We start from the raw sequence: 19187 nt of genomic DNA, 5'->3' as shown, positions 1-19187 counted from the left end.
TGGATCAATTGTGCTGTGTACCTTTAAAGATGGCAGCAGCACGAATTCCTGCTGCCATCTTCAGCTCAGACACAATGGGAAAACAACTCCCCAAAGCTAGAAGTGATCACGTTGATCGATTTTTCTTTAGTGATGGTCTTTGCAAGAAACCATGAATATGCAACTCAACTCACCATCCTTGTATCTTATATTTCTGGGACTATTAAGGAAATATTACAGCAGATAATATAAATTTGATTTTTGTGGTGGTTCTTTAAAAGCAGCCAGATGAGCAAGTGCATGGAATTAATACAAATAGTGTCATGTCAAATCTTGTTGAAGGCTATAATGACTGTTGTCTCAGAATCTCCCACCAACAGAGATGTCGGGGAAGAAAAAAAGACCCTCCCCAACAACAAAATAAATTCAGGTGGCCTCAATCTCTCATCATCCACATTGATCAATATTCTAGTTACTTCTGCATTTTTATAAAATGTGGTGGTGGTGGTGGCGATGGAGGGGGAGTGGTCTTATCACCAGCCTCCATTTACAAAGGAGTTTTTGAGAGTTCAGAGCAGAGTGGCAGCACCCTCTCTCCTTATGTAGTGAAACAGCCTGCAGCTGTTTGGCTGAGTCTCAGGCAGTCTTCATCCATTCCTCTGCCCTTGCAGCTCTAGGTGTGGTCATGTGACCAGGTCCTGCCCAGGGGGATCTCTGTGGAAGGGAGACCACTTCTGGGAGCTTCCTGCTTCTTGCTGCTGGGGATCCTAAAACATGAGCACAAGGCCATGCACACCTGAACAGCCATTCAGAAGAGTGTGGGTTCCTAATACCACGGCTCACTATATCAGTGCTTGCCTTCCCACCCACACTTTTATGTGAGAAAGAGATTTAATCTGTGGCTTAACACAATGAAAGTTTATTTCTTGATCTCACCACTTGTCCAATGTTGGTCAGCAGGGGGACTCTGCTGGGACCCAGAGACCCAGGCTGAAGCATTCCATCTCAGCCACTGCTTCTATTACTTCGCAGACAGGCAAAGGGAATGTAGTGCATTGCATACTCTTAAACCTCCCACTGAAAACGACACACTTTTCACTTTGTTGGGGACATATGCAAGTCACATCACCGTGCCTCATCTCAAAGCTCATAGGGAAGTACAGTTCTACCACGTGCCCTAAAGGGAGGACCGGAATATGTGAACCATCCTATTATAACAACTACTACAATGTCTGTCTTCTTGAAGCCACTGTTATTTTGGGTTTTCAGCTTCTTGCAGCTTCACAGAATCCCGAACAATATAGGGATACTCACGTCAATGCTGTGATCAGTAGGTTCAAACCAAGTCCCACGTGAGAGGTTGCTGCTGAGTGTCTTCCTGATACTCTGCAGGATTTACAGGGGTCATTTTCTGCCAGGACTTTTTGGGGAAAGAAGAAGCCACACCTTTCTTAAAACTTCCTGACTCCTCCCCACCCCCCACCCCAATCTCATTTGCAGTCACCTTGAATCCTAAAGATCTCATACGTTGGAGACAATTGTCTAAATCTCTAGAATGCCCTGGAAACATGTATTTATATATTTCATATGGCTTAACAGCAGTCATAGGTTTAATAAAACACAGGAACACCTCATTAGCATCTGAGCAGTTTAGGAATGTATTCTGACCTGATTCAGGTAAAATCAGGTGTCTGCTCCTGACCCCAAACACAGCATCCATTGCAGCAGAACGCTGACATAGATGTTTATTACAGTAGACCAGCTCTATTCTGCAACACGTGCATTAGATCTGTAATCCACAGTGTTTATTTACTGTGCGTGGGTGTCACCTTCCGTGTTTCCCCAAAAATAATACCTAGCCGGACAATCAGCTCTAATGCGTCTTTTGGAGCAAAAATTAATATAAGACTCGGTCTTATTTTACTATAAGACCAGGTCTAATATAATATAATATAATGCCAGGTCTTATGTTAATTTTTGCTCCAAAAGATGCATTAGAGCTGATTGTCCGGCTAGGTCTTGTTTTCAGGGAAACATGGTAGAAGCAGGCACAGTTCATTAAAATTTTTTTTTTTTTTAAATCAGGTTAGTCTCATGGGTAAAAATTCTGTAGAAGTCTTTTTTATTACTGGAAAGGTAGCCTGTACACAGAATGGACCATGCTTGCTCTTTCACAGTTACATTCTTAAGCAGGAAAGCAGAGCTGTATCAGATATGAATATGAAGGACAAAAGCAGCTCTGGAGACACCAAGCAATAGTCTCTGTTATAGACTTTGTCTGTGTTATAGGTTTAACACACTCATTTAATTTCATTGGAAAAAAATAATGAAACTGGTGAAAAGTATTTATGGAACCAGAGGAGAGCATATTTTGCTGGTTTTACTTTATGTTCGAAGTTTTGGGTATAGCTCTGCCCATAAATACTGAAATGCCTAGCATAAAGAATGCAGCCTGGGGCATACCCCATAAAACTTACAGTGCAATTAAATGAGCAATTTCCACTGCAAATAAAACGGGCATGTTGAGTAGAATATGAATTAAACTGCATAGGACTCAGGCCTGCACCAGGCTTTGGAGACGGACCTGCTCGTTTTAGTAGCAACTGATGCAGTCCATCTATTAGGTCAAGGCCAGTAAGTAACAAAAGATAACTGTAGTAAGCATGAAGATCAGGGCATTCCAAATTGTGGTTAATGTAGTTCCCTTGTCATTATGTCTCGGAAAGGCCCAGCAAAATTACGACTGATGGCAAAGGATTAAATCTGACCCCCCCTTACACCGCAGGCACACTGAGCACCTCCCCTGTGTTCTGCTTGCTAGGCACAAATTTTGATGCGTCCCTCAAATTTCATTTTCACCTCCTGAATGTTCCCTCCTACATCAAAGTCACCCAGGTGTCATTAGAGAAGAGTTCATAAAGATTTCAACTGGAAAATCAAAGAGGCATCAAAACAAACATCAATTGGTATGACAGACCACACTTCCTGGTTCATTTCTGGGAACTTATTTGGAGACCTAAAGGACAATGATTCCCTTATCCTAAGGAAAAACCCAGCTCAGTAAAGATTTAGAACTGCAGCTCTGAGAGGCACCACATGTATACATTTGGCTCATAGAGAGACTAGCTTGTACAGAAAACATGTTTCTCTCATTGTAATGCAGGGTAAAGCAAGTTCCCCCAAGATAAAGCTTCGCATTCTTTTCTTTGAGGCATTAGGGTAAGGGTAAGGGAAGGAAAGCTTCAAATTTTTCTGCCTGTGAAAGCCAGAGGAAAGTTCAGGGAAATCAGTTCCTCCCCTTCCACTCTTCCCCCAAGCATACCACCCCAACTGTCCCTCGGAAATGAGGGGCAGGTTTGGGTAATAAGCCACGTGATTCGAATGAGTATTGTCAGCCATTTACAACGTTCACAACTCAAACTATAAAGTATTTCTTTTTAAAATTATGGTATTTTACTGTGATTTTGTCTGAATTCACCTTCTCTTGTCAAAATAATCCGTGTCTGTCATTTTTCTAATTGTAACAATGTGCTACATACATGAAATTTTCCCAAATGAAAAAATTATTTTCCATGGCAGCATGTACTTTGAATTTTTCGCTGATGATTTTGTTGTATCCAGATCTAAATCTCAGCATATCTTACTTGATGATAATTTATGTCGTGAACCAAACAGTTTCCTGCTCTTTGTCTAAAGGCCATCTTTCCCTAAAATGAGCAATTACGTGCATTTAGATGCCTGGCCAGCTCCTCCCCACAGATCTGCAGCCATGGAAGTGTCTGGAAGGTCAATGTTCTGCTTGTACAAAAAAGGCAAGGGCAGGACGAGAAAAAGCTGGTGTTTTGGAGCGTATATGCCAAGAGTGGAAAGCTGAAGCTCGTTACAAGGAAAGAGGGCGTAAGAGTGAATTAGGAGCTAAAGCAGTAAAGTCGCTTTCCCTGTGTGACCCTGATGTGTCGGACATTTCTGTCTTAGACTAAAGGCATAATAAAAAAGGTACTTTATTCAGGTTAACAGAGCATTATATAACCGCAAATTTTTACCGTTTTATATGTATAGTAAATAGTTTGTGGAGGAAAAAAAGACTCCCCATTGGTTTATTATTTGGATAAGAAAAAAAGCTTCACGAATTCTTTAATGTTGCACTTCTTTCTCTTTTTTTGAAGACAAAAGCTTGGAGGCATAAAATGGAGGTATTTCAATCGGAGTGGCAAATACTGCTGCTGCTTTACTACATTTTCAATATTAAATTTTTTCATGTTTTCCTCCGTGGAATAACGACGGTCAGTTTGAAAACAGCTTTGTTAATTAGCAAGCTAAGACGCCATATATCACTGCATCTTTAGAGCTCTGGCGCCAGCTAGTGGTAGGAGGTGGGAGTCGCGGTGTCGTTCTCAAATCAGAGAAGACATCTGTCATCTTGTTGCCTCCCCTTAGCCCTCATACTTCCCCATTCCCCCCCCCCCATTAATATAATAGGGGATCATTGCAGTGTGACCAGAGAGGGGCAGACAGGATTATAGATGAAAGTAGAGAAAAATGGTGGGCAGGGGCGTGGAGAGGAAAGGCCAGACAAATGCAATCGTTCTTCCAAAGCATTTGAGAAGAGATCATTTATTTGAAATATTTCTGCCATGTTGATGGAGCAGCTCAATCTTTTGCCAGGGGATGTTTAGCTTTTTGTTCTTCATTTATAGATATATTCGAATGTATACTTAGGACATGTAATAACTATGGAACCTCACCACAAATACAGCACTGAAAACAGATATGTTGTAAGTCTACATTTGTGTTCATTTTTAAGTAGGAAATATTTCTGCTGTGAACTGCCTCTGCTATCTTCTCACTACTAGTACAACTCTAAGATGAATAACTCTCACATGGTTCATAAAGCAGAAACCTCTTAAGACAATATTTGTAGCTGGTACACAATGAAAAAAAATCCAGGCAAAAAACCCCTTATTTGGGAGGTATCAAGTAAATTTAGGCCTGGAACCCAATCCTCAATTGAAATAGGTTATGATAATTTACAGGAAAACTGAAAACATACGGTATTTATTTTAAGAACAAAGAATCTCTGGCAGGCCATTTTTCTCGTTTAATTAAGCCATAACTGATCTTACTAGGGTAATGGAGGCACTTCAAATGCTAATAAATAAAATCAGAAGCTGAGATATTTCTTTCATTAAATAGTGAGAGCTGTTTATAACTCTATTACTTATTGCTAAAATCAATTATTGGTACTAATATTCAAGGTGGAATTTATTATGAAAACAAGCTGAAGTTTGTAAAGAAGAACTTTTTAAATGTCATTCGTGTATCTATATCTGTGTTACTTACAGAGGAAAAGGATGATCTGAACTGAAATTTCTTGTAATAATATTTTTGGAAAGCAGATCTAATTTAAGAGGAGGTTTCAGGCAGGAAGCATTGTTAGTCTTACCTGGCAGTCTACTTTATGTTACTCTGCTGTAACAGAGTTACATTTTAAATACATTTAAAATCTTCTCTATTAGATGTTAAAAGAGCTGGTCATGGGGCTGTTGTGTGAGATTTACATAAACTGTAATACTATTTTAAATGTATTTTACACTTTTGCTAAAAGCTGCACATTTCACATTAAAAATTCATCTGACCTTATTACCAACCAATTTAAACTGTGGACATTTTCTCTTTGGTTTTAAGCATCTTGTAACTTTGGTATATTATAAGGCCGTGGTTGAATATCTTTAAATCTTCAGTTTATCTGGTCTCCTCTGTGTCTCTTTTATTTCTCATTTGAGATGGAAGCTGAGCCTATATAACTGAATAACAGTTTCAAATCTGGACCTGAAAAGGAGTATTATTATTATTATTATTATTATTAGTTATTATTTTTGGGAAAAGAAAATTTTTAACAAGGCTCTTTCAATGACAGTAGATTAATTGAAATGGAATTGAATGATAGAGTTGAATTGCTATAAAATTTTGATAATTACAGCAAGATAAAATAATTTATGCTTTTTTAAAACGGCTTTGTAGCATGTAAGTACTTATTTTAAATGCTGAGTTTGTGATTAGGTCTATCTTTAAAACTGTTTAATGAATGCCTTAAAATATTTTGATGCCTACCATAATCCTTATGTAATTTCCCATATGCTGCCAAATAAATGCTTTGAAATGTCATTCCATCATAATTTGAAATTTACTCATAAAGATTTTAAGATTTATCATTTGAGTTTAATTTCTTATTACTTTTTGATATTATAAAATTAGAAATTAGCTCTATACTGCAAAATGAACACATTTAAAGAAAGGAAAACATACCTGAGTGTGTATATATATTTTTGGAGATTTTTCTGATGACTTTGAAATAGTGGTATCGGCAAATAACTGGTTCACTCAATTTGGATGTTTCTTCCATTTGAAATAGTCTATAAAATTTTTACAAAAGAAACATAGGGTATCATTTGTACTTGTGGGTGTTTCTGAATGTGACAACATAAAAGCAAACTTTCAAATAAATACACACACACATCTTTCTGATATTCATATTTGAAAAAAAAAGGCATACTAAAGTGCATCTATACAAATAATTAAATATTTGTTTGGCCTCTAGATTACGCGGTTGGTATATAGCACAATTTTCCCTCATGGAGTGATACTGGAGTCCTCTACAGATTTCCCCATTAGGAGATGTTGGCACAGTATGAGGGGGGCACATCTGCCAGCAAAGTACTACAGATGGTTCCCCTCATTAGCCTACAGAACTCCAAGCAGCCATCACGGAGGAGGCCTGGGATCTCACTTGGACAAGACGTTAAGCTAGCCTCCTGTTCAATGTCATTATGGTTTCTCCAAAATAATCTCCTTAGTGGGCCCTGTTGGGCTTGGGCTGGTCTGCTTGTCGCACTTGCAGAGATTTGAGATGGCGGCACTGTGTCCAAGATGCTAATAGGCATTACATAATTTTCAAATTTGACAAAGTTCCACAGCAAGTCAGACTTGCAAAAGTTCTTCATCTAAATGCAGTGGAAGGACAGACTTCATGCTCCCCAGAAGCTCATTCGCGTGGCTTTTGGAATTCCAGACAACGCTCATGTTCATATACATGCCTACTTATTACACTAACTGCGCTGACAATCTCATTTCTCCTCCTCCCCTTGACCCACTGATTTATTGACATAATGGCATTTTAATTTTGTTTTGTTTTTGTTTACCCTTTGTTTATGAATTAGACTTAAAATCAGGGCACCGAGCCCTGGCAACCGGAAATGTTAGTTAAGTTTAGCAGTGGAAACAGCAGGGGGCGCCCATATTGTTTTATGCTCCGCAGTTTCTCTGGCTGGATTATTAATATAATAATTATTATAGTTATTTTACATTTATCACAAAGATGTTTACAATCTATGCACATTTATAACGTAGATAGAATACTGATAATCACCATGTGGTAGGCTACTACAATTTTAAGTCAAAGAGGGACAGTCTTTATTCTTTAATTACATAAAGTTGTTAGGATACCACTAAGAATAATTGATAGGCAAGAACTTGGCAGTTAAGAGTTTTTTCTCTGTGTTTAAATCCAGGGGAAAACCTATTCAGAATTTTATTTCACACAAAAAAGGAATCAGCTAAAATCTGTGGCTGTTCTCTGGCACTTTACAACTTTTTTTTTTTGAAACAAAATATAGAAGGTAAAATATACCATCTGACATAGTTTTGAGATGGTGATAGTGAGGGGAGATCCCACCACAATCACTGGGTGTTCTAATGTGACCCAGACATAATTTTCAATTTTGAGGTTAATAAAATGCAAAAGCCCAGTGGCCTTAAATATTGTGTTCTTATGCTTGATGAGGTCTTTGGGTCAGTAGGTTTTCACTACCGTAAAATAATTCAGAATATCTGAATGACATTTTGCTCTCTAAATAAGCCTTTGTAATGTCTCTTGGCATACATTTTATATATTGTAGCCCATCCTAGATTACTCTGCTCTACTGGAGGGGAAGGAACTCTCAAGTGATACATACCTGCATCGGTGATTTTGTCCATAACATCCAAAAAGTCACCTCACAATGAGAGGTTTCATAATTATGTTGAGAAGGGTTTTGTAAATTTAAACAATTTCTACTGAATAAGTTTTGAATTTCATAATAAATAGTGTAAAACAAAGCATCAACTTTACATTGCTAAGGACATTGAATATTGGTATGAAATATACAATTTTTTAAAAATTAAGAAAGAATTTTATTGATTTATTTATTTCCAAAATAGTATAAGACTTAAAATTCTGTGATGGATCAACAATTCTATGGATCTACATTTCTGGTTCCCTCCATGTTGAAATAAAAAAAATGCAATCTCAGAGTGATCAGAAAACTTTAGGGGAGGAATAGCATTTGATCAGAAACTTGAAGATTGGAAAGAACTTTAAGGGGACAGTGGTCGGCTGGAGTTTGTAGTTGTGGTGAGAAAGATTTTTCAGGCAGAAAGAAGATCATACACAAAGGGGCGGGGCTGGAAAGGGCCCAGTTAGACCAGAACATAGTAATCTTGGGTACCTGCAGGGGAGTGCGGGGCTATCTGTGAAGTTCTGATGTGCAGTTAAGCAGTTGGGGCTTTATTCTGGGGACAGAAGAAGTCAGGGAGAGTTTCAGAGGGAAACATAATAGGAATAATATTCCAGGGAGATTGATTTGGTGACAAGGAACAGGATCCTTGAAGATTTAATCAAATTGATTTAGCATCAGCATTAGAAAGCAAAATAAGGAACTTATAATTTAAAGTCACTGTTCACATAATTTTAGAATATGATTTAAAGTGTTTTTATATCATCTTCCTTGATTAATACAGTCAATGCGAAAATCCAGGAGAAAAAGCCCGAGTATAGCACCATGTGGGTACTTTCTTTCCATGAATATTAATAATGATATCTTGTATTTGGGGAGCATATTTTATTATTCCAAATGCTAGCATATTATTTTGTTCTTCCATCAACTTGGTGAGGTTAACGGATATGTATAAAAATAACAGGTATTACAAGCCCCTCTCTCTGCCCCTTAGTCTTCTTTTGATTGCATACGCGTACGTAAGTGTAGCTTTGTAGATTAGACTGAAGTTTATGGCTGTTTCAGTTTTTCTGTGAAGAGCTGAGGATGTCATTCTATGGCTACTTGTTTTAAATACGCTTTGACTAAAAAGATAAAATAAATAAAATAAATAAATAAGCTTTCACTTTCATTTTGTAGGTGTCTTACACTGGCTACCATAGTTGATTCCATTATACACTCATAGGAAACAGTTTTTGGAGGGAAATAAATTACAGTGTCATCCATTTATATATAAATGTGGTTCAGTAATGTCTCTCTTTTTCTAAAAAATACTCATGATTTATAGACATACCATATTAATAGATATTAATACTGCATTTTACTTGATCCAGAAAGAAAGAGAACAGGTTTAATAACATGAAAAAAGAGAGGCCTAATTACAGAGAAGATTTTAAAAATTTAATTAAAATCCAATGTTTAAAAACATTTTGAAGAAAATGCAGTGTACATCAATAAATTTAAAAACCATATAATATACTTTAAAAAGTATCAATATATGGGGGGGGCAGCCTAATAAGACAACTATTTTCGTGTAAACCAATTGACAGAAAGTTTAGCTGCTCAGTGTTCAAACTCTTTTAATGCAGCAAATGTGTTTATCTGTTGAACCAATAGTACCACCATTCAAGCAACACACCTAGCTTATGTGGCCGTAATTGTCACCTGTGACTTCCACGTCAGTGCTCGCTTCCATCTAACTTTATATAAATATGTAGGCTCTTTAGACCCCGTCTTTGGCATTATCACAATTTTTGCTTGGCTCCGACAGGGCAGGTTGATTATTATTAAAGTGTTATTTATTTCTATTTTATTAAGCCCCTTTTACATTCATGTTACAGGTTAATTTATACTTTTATTTCATGCACTACTTGGCTTTACTGATTAATATGCCCCTTGGCATTCAATAAAGTCAGGCAGTGGAGGAAATAGGAGTGGTATTAATTTCTAACATTGCTATAAATTTGCCTTAATAAAACTAGCTCAATAACATTACAGAAGTAATACAATGGATGCTTCCAAATTGTTAACAAAGATGTGACTTAAACAGTTTTTCTTCCTAAATATAACATAACCCTACTGCTTTTTCTTTCAAGTGTTGAAATGAAATCTGCCATACATTTTTCCCCTCTTTAAAAGGTACTCTAATAGTTGGCATAATACTACAGTACACAGCTCTCCATTTAACTTATTCCAATGCCTCATTCAGACTTTAGGTTACAAACTGCAAATTAACACAGGCCCACAGGCTCCTGGGGCAAAAAAACTTTATTTATGTAAGATTTTCATACAGATTAAAATGTCTCAGCATCAGTTATTTGTCCTCCTGTAGTGTATTAATGCTCCATCCCAATAATAAATATTATTACTGTGAAATCTGATGATAGGGAGGGATAGTAAAAATCTAGTTGTTGCAATTATTTTTTGTTGGTTAACCCATCTGCTCAGTTAAATAAGGTTAGAATTAGGATTTATAGGGACTTACAAAGACAAGGACACACTACCACCCACTGGTTTTTGGGTCACAAAATTTTGATGATAAAGAATGTACTCCATTATTAAGTAACCAAATTCATGTATTAGAAGAGATTATTTATTCTCTCCTCTTCGTTTAGTAGCTTGTAGCCAGGTTGGCTAAAATATGGTCACAAGTCAGAAATTTGCCCTCATCTCCATTATTCCAAAAGAATAAATACACTTTATTCAACCCAAAGTTTCGCCTTTCTTAGCTTTTCAGTGCTTTAAGTTCTAGCATTTATGGACTGGAAAGAGATTTGATGAGAGAAAAAAGGAACAGACAACATTTAAAAATCCTCCTTTACATAAAAATGTCAGGAAATGTGTTCATTCAACAGATATTTGTGGATCAGCCTGTGTGCCAGGCACTGAGCTTGTCCTGGGGATCGGACTGTGAGACGGGCACGACCTCTGTCCCCAGGGAATATATAGACTTGTTCTTTTATTGACTTTAATAGAAGGGTGAAATCTCACACATTAGTAAGGACGATATTTTGGGACAGCAGAAAAAAAATGCTTTTTTTTTTTTTTTTTGGTTTGTTTTTTGAATAGATGAGGAACTTCTGGATTCCTTAAATCCTCCTCGCTTCTCACCAAAGTAACAGGCATCTTTGCCCATGAGTCAGTTCAAGAAACAGTGGAAGAGTGTGGGTCCGCTATGGTCAGGGACATATTTCTTAGCTTTTACTAAATCAACTTAATAGAGTGATTCCCCCCCCACACCCCATTGAACCCAAGTCTATTAGGTAGATGGATTTGATGTTACCACATTTTCTCTTGCTTGGCTTTTGGTTAAAACATTTTTAGGTAATTCACATAAAAAATCTGCCTTTTCTTGTGGACGTATTTATGCAAGCTCTAGCTTTATAGAAAAATAAAATTCCATCTTTGCTGTTTCTGTTAACCAGCCAGAATTCATTATCAAGTGAGCAAAGAATAAGTATTTCTAAACCACTCCTCAAACCAGTTTTTAGTAAAAAGCAATCTACATCCCGGATCATAAGGATGCTGATTCAAAAGGAAAGCAGCAGTTTTGCAGACTTGGGAGTGTCCCATTTTAGAAAGTTAGTTTTTGCAAATAAAGAACTGTTTATTTCCAGAGACCAACTTATATCCTGAGGCTTGAAAATAAGGGGCTTCCATTGGGTTCACAATCTTCATATAGCCATTTGTTCACAAACATGCTGACTCTATGAACTGACTCAATCCATTGAGACGGTCTCTATTCTAGTATCCATTGGCTCCAGGAAATCTGTTTGTTAGCTAATTTGGAAAAAGAATTTGGAATATTTGACCCAAACTCATTAATTCTGATGGGTTTTGATGCATTTTATGAAGTAGACAGACACAATCTAGTTTATTGTATTTAAGGATGGATTTGACAATGCCTTTAATGGACCAGTAGCTGGTCAACACAAAAGGAACTTAACACACACACACACACACACACACACACACACACACACACACACACACACTCTCACACACCCTCAGCCATTAAGCTAGACCAAAACTAAAGTTTTGCCTTATAATCAAAGGGGAAATTTTATTCAGGTAAGAATGGGAAAATCAGACCTTTTGGTGAAATGAGTTAGGCAGTGAATTGAAACAGAATATACAGTTATATGTTTTTAGCTAATAGGAAATTAAAATATATTGTTTGTAACACCTCAGGACTTTGAATCTATGTACAGTTACATTGCTTGGAACCCCACATCCTCAACATACTATTTAAGCCAAAGTAATTGCAAATAAAATACAAATTAAACAATGCCCAAACTGTTTCCATCTTAAATTTCTGTTTTGCACATAAATCTAAAAACTTTAGGAGTCTGTAAAATGTATTTTAATAAGTCATTCTTTGCAGAACTTTCTGGGGTATGATGGTTAACAGAATGGATCAATTGCAAAAATATGGTAGTTTTGCAAATGTTGATGTAAAAATATATGTATAAAGCAAAAATAACTTATTTGGTGAGAACTAGAGAATATTGTTGGAAGTTTAAATTTCAGATCGTTTCAACTTAAATCTTTAGTCAAATCACATAATCAGAACTCAGCAAAATATATGCAAATGAGAGATGAAGGGTGCCAAGGTTTCCCCCACTCCTGTATTTATTTTTTAAACAATAACGTTAAAGAATCACTACCCTTTGAGGATATGGATATTATTTTCTTTTTGAAGGGAAACATTGTACTCTATAGATTGACTTGTACTGTCTTTTGGGCCATTATTAATACATTTCCTGTTTAAGGAAATGACTTTTTTTTTTAACACGATAGTTTAAACTTCAAACTAAGTGCTATTGACTTTTTAAATATCTTATCTTACCAATGCCATTCTGGACATGAAGAATAAAGTGTGGAAAATGCTTATCATAATAATTTTATTGTCATGAGATTGTCCTTTTTGAATAAAGTGGCTCACATTTGGTGCTTCTTTTTCAGGGGACAATTGGGAGAGGGGAAGTAAGTTTTGTAGATAAAAGAAACACACCCACACCTTTCACTTTTAGATTAGTGACTTTTTCGAGATGCAATATATAATATACCTATAATACAAATTAAAGATCAGGAATATCTTCCAAAGATCTTGTCGTCATATTTACAAAGGCCATACAAGTGTCCTCATATAGTTCTATCTATTCAATTCTGTTTTCCTTCACTTCTATTTTCCTGTTCTTACTGCAATCTTCAAAATCATCATTTTAAATTTAACATTATTCGAACTGCAATATTAAGTGCAGAAAATAAGAAGAGCAAAGGTCAAGTTTTGTGGTATTAGACTTTCATGTTAAGTACTTAAAGCATGTTTTACCAATGAATAACATATATGATTAATATGTACTTAATAAAAGATGTAGATTCCACTGTGAAAATACTAACATTTATATATATGTCTCTATCTATCTATCTATCTATCTATCTATCTATCTATCTATCTATCTATCTATCAAATTTGTCTCTAGGTAGATAGACAGAGAGAGTTATTGAGGCCTTTATCTTAAAACCAAGGTGAGCCTTAGTTTTGAAAAGTGCAGAACACTGTAGTGAATGCTTAGCAAATTATAGTCTGTAAGGCAACTCTTAATTGTACATTAATAATAATAGATAATATTTATTGCATACTTATTTGTGCTAGGCAATGTGCAAAGTACTTTATGTATATTAGTTTATTTAGTCTCACAAGAAAGCCATGGGTTAGGTATTTTACCCTCATTTTACAGGTGAAAAAACAAACTTGGCGTTGAGTGACCTAGGATTTAAACCCATGGCGGTGCCATTACACACACAGTGAATTGAACAAGATCAAATAGATTGAATTTCCCTGTAAAGCTTTTGATTAGTTAAATATGCCGTGGAAAAAATATAATAATGATGACAAGACCAAGAAATGATAGAAGACAGAGTTTAAAGGACAAGGATATGATACATAACTTTTTCCTTTGAGAAAAAGGAGTGGGTGAGAGAGTTATGGTAAAGGAGATGGCAGTGGTAGTCCTGTAAAGCTGTGAAGGAAGCATTGATTATTTGCCCGATTCTTTAATTCACTTAACTACGTGTTTCTTGGTCACGGTGTTGGGTGGTAGTGTGCAAAGGTAAGTAAGAAATAGTACCTACCTTTAAGGCGTTTACAGTCTTATGAGGACATGGACCATTCACAGAAATGGTGCAGTGGCTCAAGAATAATCAGGGATTGTATGGATTACAAAGGAAGGCACGTAATCTAGGAAGGGGTAGGTGGTGGGTGGGAAAGAGGTTTGTCCTGAGTTTTGAAGATTCATAAGTGAGGCAGGCCATATAGTGAAGGGTGGGATGGGAGGGCAGAGTGTTCCAGGCAGAGAGCAGCTGGCATAAAAGCAAGAAGGTCCAAAATGAGCTTGGGTCGGTTAGCATGGCAATAGATGAGCCTGAAGACAGACAGATCAGCTCCTCCAGGGCTCAGGATCATAGAGGTTCATCTGAAGGCTCTGGAGAAGAGGTATGATGAGGTTTACATGTTAGGAAAACACTCTGGCTAAAGTGTGGGGAGGGCCCACGCTGGAGAGGGCACGTCGGGAGGCTGCTGGAGGCCAGGAGGGCAATGGCAAAGGGTTTGGCGAGAAAGGAACAGCTCAGAGCCTTGAAGAAACCAAGGGAAGAAAAGTTTCAAGGAGGAAGGACAGTCAACAGTGTCCAGCGATGCAGAGAACAGATGTTCATTGGGTGTAGTGACAAGAGGAGTCTCAAGTGAGTGGTTCACAAAGCAGGGCCGCAGAGTAGCCAGGGAGGAGTCGAAAGGAAACGCAGAGAGTGCAGTCTCTGAGCTTTCTCCTGTTCTACTACTGCTTGTGATGATTTCCTCCTCTACTTCCAATCTCGGGGAAAGAAAAAGACATTTATTGGGCAATTAATGAAAACCAGTACGTTTTCTAAGCCTCATAACGACCCTATGATGAAGGGCCTACTCTAATCTTCATTTTATAGGTGGAGAGTGGAGGGTTTGAGAGGTTTATACACCGGCCCACGGCCCACATTTGGCAAGCAGCAGTCCTCTAGTTCAAATCCAGGTTGTCTGATTCCAGAGCTCACAATCCAACCATTACCCTCTTCTAAAATTTAGTCTTCACTCTTGCTCTTTTCTCCTCTTCTCCCAATTCTTCCTGCAATCACAGAGCTAATAAATTCATTCTCACAAAAACATAAATGATGGAAAAAGTTAAATGTGTTCTGTTTCCTGAGACATTTTTGAATGACCATTAAATGCACTTATTGTACACCTTTATTGTGAAATAGAACATACAAAAAGAAAAGTGAACACAATGTGAGTGTCCAGTTTGATGGGGCATTGCCAAACCTCCAGAAATTGCCCTGTCCCATTCGCTCCCCTCAGGGGCAACTACACTAGCCCAACTTTTGTCGCATTATTTCAATGCATTTCTCTGTAGTTTTCCCATCGGAATTATGCATCCCTAAACAATAGAGTTTAATTTTGCCTTTCTGGGTACTTTATGTAAATAGAATTATGTGTATTCTTCTATGTTTTGCTTCTTCAGTTCAAAATAATATTTTGTGTTATGTGTGGCATTAGTGCATTCATTTTCAATGCTGAATAATATTTCATTGTATGAATTGACCATGTTATTTATCCATTTTATTGTTCAGGGATATGTGGGTTTATGCTAGTTTTGAACAATTATGACCAATGTTGTCCCTTTTCCAATTAAGTCAAAGTCAAGAAGCTCTAAAAATGCAATTTTAAACATCTTTGCATATTTTCAAGGGTTGGGAGCCCTTTCCAATTCCCTTGAAATGAACCCCCACAGGTGGTTCCGGTGGGGTTCCTGATTTGCTTACTCATGAGGCCAAGCCCGAGGACTGTGAGGAGCATTTCGAAATTACAGTGTTTAAAGAGGTCAGGTGAACTGAAAAAACAAAGGCACAGTCATTACCAGCTCTCCCGTTTCCCCTAGCTCTTCCACTTTATTGTTGCAGTCTGAGCTACATGCAGCCAGCTTGCAGATTTTCCTACATCAGTCCTTTGATCAGCAAAGTAATTTCTTTTCCTTCCTCTGTACAAATCTTTTGATTATAGTAAGCTCATTCTTTGAAGAACAAACATGGTAAAAAATATGAACAACTTGAATAATTTTAGCAACTATGTAAAATAACTGACTTTGCATGGAATGAAATAACTTTGATTTTTGTAAAGTGAATCATTGAAATATAACACAACCAGTAATAAGATCATAATGTGTCATCTCTTTAATAACAACATAGAAGATAGACTTCGTGGTACAGCATATAGGCTCTGAGATCAGGTTCTAACTCTGCCTCGTATGACCTGTGTCAGCTGGGTGAATTTCTTAACCTTTCAGATTCAGCTTTCACGAACCATAAAAATAATAGAAGTACTTATTTTATAGGGCTGTTTGAGCATCCAATAAGAAAATGTATAAATACTTAAAGCAGGGCCTGCTTTGTAAAAGCTCAATAAATGTTAGTTATTGTTGATATATTTAGCCCATCAAAAGGGCAGAATAACTGGAGTATTCATTAACGGAGCTTGACAGAGACAGTCATCTACTCATGTCATAGCTATTTATTCAATATTTAATAGTCTTCCCTCCTGCAGCAGAAGCTGAGGATTATACAGAAATAGTATTTGTGGAGATGAGCAATTAGGAGATCATAGACAGGTGGCAGCATTAAATAATAAGACATGTTCGGAAACAAAGTAGGAAGTGACTGTGGATCGATCGGTCAGGGATACAACATTCCAGGAGTTGTAATTTGAATTTGATCGTAAACGGAGTAATAGACACAACTTTGCCAAGAAGAAAGTTGAAGTCCTTTCATCCCCAAAATGTGTTGTGCACAGAATGCAGTGGGGAAGGAGTAAGAGCTCTTTTGGAGATGTTAAGAACGGGTGGCGTGGGGTGAAGAAGAGAGGACTAGTTGGCGGAATAGTGTGTGAGCGGCATCCCTAAGATTCATGTATTTATTAGATGGTAGGAAAAACAAGGATTCAATTTTATTTGGGTTGGTTTACAGAATTATAAACCCTTAAGGTAAAATGTAACTGTACAGTATCCAGGCAGATTATAGGAAAGTGGTAATGTTTTGGCAAAATAAGCTCTTCATATTTTCCTTCTCGTACTAAATATATAAATAATGAAGCACTTTGACATTTCAAAATCTTAAAATTCGTATTGAAACCCCAGTTGTGAAATTCCTAAAAGAGCGTCTTTTGAGTATATATATTTTGAGTATATATATATATATATTCATTCCTCTTTTCCTTTGTCATTAGATAAGTCTCTTTCCCCACAGCTTTGACTGCAGTTTGAAGAAAATCATATTTTATAGGTTGGCTGTAAGGATTGCTCCCAGAATCTTTTCTGTGACCCCCACAATCTCTTGAAGACGCCTCCAGCTCGGGAGAATCCACTAGATGGCGCCCAGGTCCACTGCTGCGCATCGCCTCCGCTGGGCGCAGAGCTGGGAACCGCTGGGCGTTTCTAAGAATGGCCGGAGAGATCCGTGCGACCCATGTGGAGCAGCTTCCATAAGGTTTGCTCCGAAATGCTGTAAGTGTGGTGCTCCTTCAAACAGTTACCGTAATGGAATCACCAAATACGGGCAATGATGGTGTGGTTTTGAATGCGAGAAAGCCTGCAATTTTGCTCTATGAGATTTAGCCACAAGCAGGCAGGCAGGCAGGCAGGCGTTAAGAGGCAGTTCACAGCCTATTCACGGGCCCGCTAGCGACTTAGACGCTACATAGAGGCTACTCCTTGATGCTCACATACTGATTTAGGCAAAGACACTGCTATGTATGGGAAAGGGGAAAAAAAAGACAAGGTATCCAAGAGGGAGAGATATTTTAATACTAGCATTCATGCAGACACAAGCCTCTCTCATTGCTGTCAGACAATCGAACACTGCTTGAGATGCAAAATCGAGGATATATTCTGATGTAGATTTCAGATAGTAGGAAATGAGGTATTTTGTTTTTCTTTTGAATAGCACTGGACAATTTCCTTTATTTCATGTATGAAATGCTGAAGGCTTTGTAAAATTATTTTATACTTTATTAAGAGTCTTCTAAAAAGAGACCGATCTCTTCTTTCCGATTCTAAGTAGTGGATAATGAGGTGGGCAGCATTTCCCTGCGTTTTTCAAGTGTCTTATTCTGGAGCTTGTCACATCAATGTTGCTTCTTAGATGATTAAAAAGAAGCAGCGGGATATTGGAGAAAACGTCTGACGAAAGGTAATGGAAACTTAGTAACAGATGAAAATCCGCGATAGATTAGGCAAAACCCGCTGGGAAAATCCTCTCTGTTAAATCCACGTGTGCATTGCAGCTCAGGAGCAAAACTAAGACTCTTCTTCAGAGGCTCTTAAAAAACCTGACCTATGCTGGCCTCACAAACTAGGTTTATATGAAGGCTCCCTGAAGGTGATTAGACCCAGGAGGAGTTGTTTTTCTACAGTTTAGTTTAGGAACTCAGCGCCAGCCAAGTGCAGCTGCTAGTTGGCAGGTTCAAAGGTATGGAGTTTTTTTAATTAAAAAAATCACCAGGCTCATTTTAATTTCGGTCAAAATAGATTTTATCTAAAATTCCTGTGGAATAAAACAGCATTATTTCCTTTTCTCACCCTTGCGCAGCACTCGTTACCATTCCCATCGTCTGCTATCATAATAATGGGAAGGTTCCATGAGGAATTCTGAAAATCTCCCCAGGGTTACACTTTTGGTTCGGGGCTACACAGTAGTTCGACATAAACATTTTGAGACAAATCATGATTTGGAGTGTATGGGAAATGTGGAGTAGTCACACAGCCATTTCTTGAACATGTTTTTGCTAATAATTGTGGTAGGCTAAAAGCAGGCAAGCATTATATTCAATTGGGAAGTATTTTGCCTGGCGTTCAGCTGGCTGATTGTTTTGAAGGACGGAGATTCATACGCGTTTGAATCCAGAACTAAAGTACTTTTTCTAAAATAAAACATTTATTTTAACTCATTAAAATATAGTATTTCAATATGCAACCAAGGAAAACTGATTTCTGGTAGGTTACTATTGGAAAACTTGGAAGTGACAAAAAGGATGGT

At 37.4% G+C, this 19187-nt stretch overlaps 1 long non-coding RNA gene across 1 annotated transcript in view; it reads left to right on the top strand.

Moving 5' to 3' along the window:
• LOC148754876 (uncharacterized) overlaps positions 1–19187 on the top strand; it is a 493335-nt gene that overhangs the window by 36586 nt on the left and 437562 nt on the right. The window contains exon 2 of the long non-coding RNA XR_016019765.1: positions 17436–17656. This is a non-coding gene — a long non-coding RNA (uncharacterized LOC148754876). The remainder of the gene's footprint in view (positions 1–17435; positions 17657–19187) is intronic.

The sequence above is a fragment of the Rhinolophus sinicus genome, chromosome 17 (assembly GCF_057876585.1).
Source record: "Rhinolophus sinicus isolate RSI-liver-muscle chromosome 17, RSI-T2T, whole genome shotgun sequence".
In the NCBI taxonomy this organism is placed as follows: Eukaryota; Metazoa; Chordata; class Mammalia; order Chiroptera; family Rhinolophidae; genus Rhinolophus; species Rhinolophus sinicus.
This window is presented reverse-complemented; position numbering and strand designations above follow the sequence as displayed.